A 1,777-nucleotide genomic window follows, 5' to 3' on the forward strand; every position below is an offset into this window, starting at 1 on the left:
ATTACCTATTAATTGTCATTTAAGTGAAATTACTTAACTTAAGCCTTATAAAAATTATCGTTCTAGAAGAAAATTTCAGATGGCACTTAGAGGCTTTTGCATCTGAACTCTTCATACATACATACATACATATATATATATATGTATATATTCCACAAAATTATTATTATTTTTTTTATTCTCAGAATTGTGAGAAATAGTTGGTAATGTAATTATAATTTTTGTGCAATCATTAAAAAAAATGATGTCATGCATGTTTTACCATCATACACTTTTTATTTTTATTTTTTTCAATGGAATACATTTTTTAGGATGAATTTCCATAAGTCTGTGTCCGGCACAAGGGTAAAACAATAAAATCTCCACATAAAAACGTGTAAAAGTGGCAAAAAATAAAGATGAAGGCATGCCTGTAGCACAAAAAATGTGCTATGCGTATTAAATATTATTATTAGAAGTTTGTTCTAAACTCTACCAACACCTAAATCTGAACAATAGTGATGCTCCTCTTAGCAAACTCCACCTAAAGCCTGGAGGAGTTTTCCTCGGACGCGCCGTTCGTTGTGCCACATCGGCTGGGCAAACAGGTGGAGATTGGGTGGGACACACGGCCTCCGTCTAGCCAGGAAGAACTGGACACGAGAGCAGATCCTAATTATAAAGAGATGAGAGATAGCTGCTTTTATCTGAATCAAAGTGGAGGGTCTCTCCCCACACCCCTCTGGGATTAAACACAGGAAGATTGTGCTAATGAGAGACCGCGCTGCTTTAGATGACAGTAAACTCTCTCTGATGGGGAAGCTCACTTGACCATTCTCCCACGCACTATCCGATGGGAACATGATAACCGGCTATGGAGTCGTTTTCCAAAGGCCAGTATCTCTTCAGTCTGCAAAAACCGAAACGCTCTGACTAAAGATGTGGCAAAAGAGTTACCAAGATAGCATTTCTCATATTCATTTAGTTTTAAATAAGTAAAGCGCACATAAAAATAATATTAAAACTATTTTTTTTTTATGAAAAAAGTACTAAAATTAATGTAAAATATTAAAAATAGAAACTAATACTATCTGAAATAGTCATGAAGTGCGATTCACAAGTCATCTTTTGCATTACATCTTTCATCCAATCATTTTCCCAAAAGAATACTGATATACCACGACTGACACACACATCTGGTGTGTGAATTGCATGGTGAATGATCCAGGCAAAAGCATCAGTATTTGTGTTCGGCGACCTCACTGAACAGGTTTTAGGGGGTTTCATGTTGAAAGTATTAGGCCTGACAGGCAGACAATGAGAGCTGTTAAGAATTTGCTATAATAATTCTCTAATTAGACAAAAACAGGAAGTAGACAAGCAATATCTATTGAGTGGTTTCCTGTTGGAAGCCAGTACATTTGTTGTTGGTCCAAGTCCTAAAATTGGGACCCTGCCATGCCAGAGTTATTTTCATTTTGATGCTGAACGGCATTCTTCTCTGGTGAGAGGCAGTTTAAGGGCTTTCTGTCAAAACACGTTATTAATCTCCCTCAATTTATTCAAGTAGTTACATTGAATCACTTAAGGAATGTTGTGGACAGGCTACACAAAGGAACACTGTGTGTGTGTGTGTGTGTGTGTGTGTGTGTGTGTGTGTGTTTTCTTTATGAAAACTGGTCTAGTTGCTTCTAAGGTCAATCATATATTTCAGAAGTTTGCAGAGAGAGCAGATTTTAATGATTAAAGGGATATTCTGCATAGTTGATGCAACAAAAGAATCTGTCATCATTGACTC

Source organism: Scardinius erythrophthalmus (genome assembly GCF_964197995.2).
Source record: "Scardinius erythrophthalmus genome assembly, chromosome: 8".
In the NCBI taxonomy this organism is placed as follows: Eukaryota; Metazoa; Chordata; class Actinopteri; order Cypriniformes; family Leuciscidae; genus Scardinius; species Scardinius erythrophthalmus.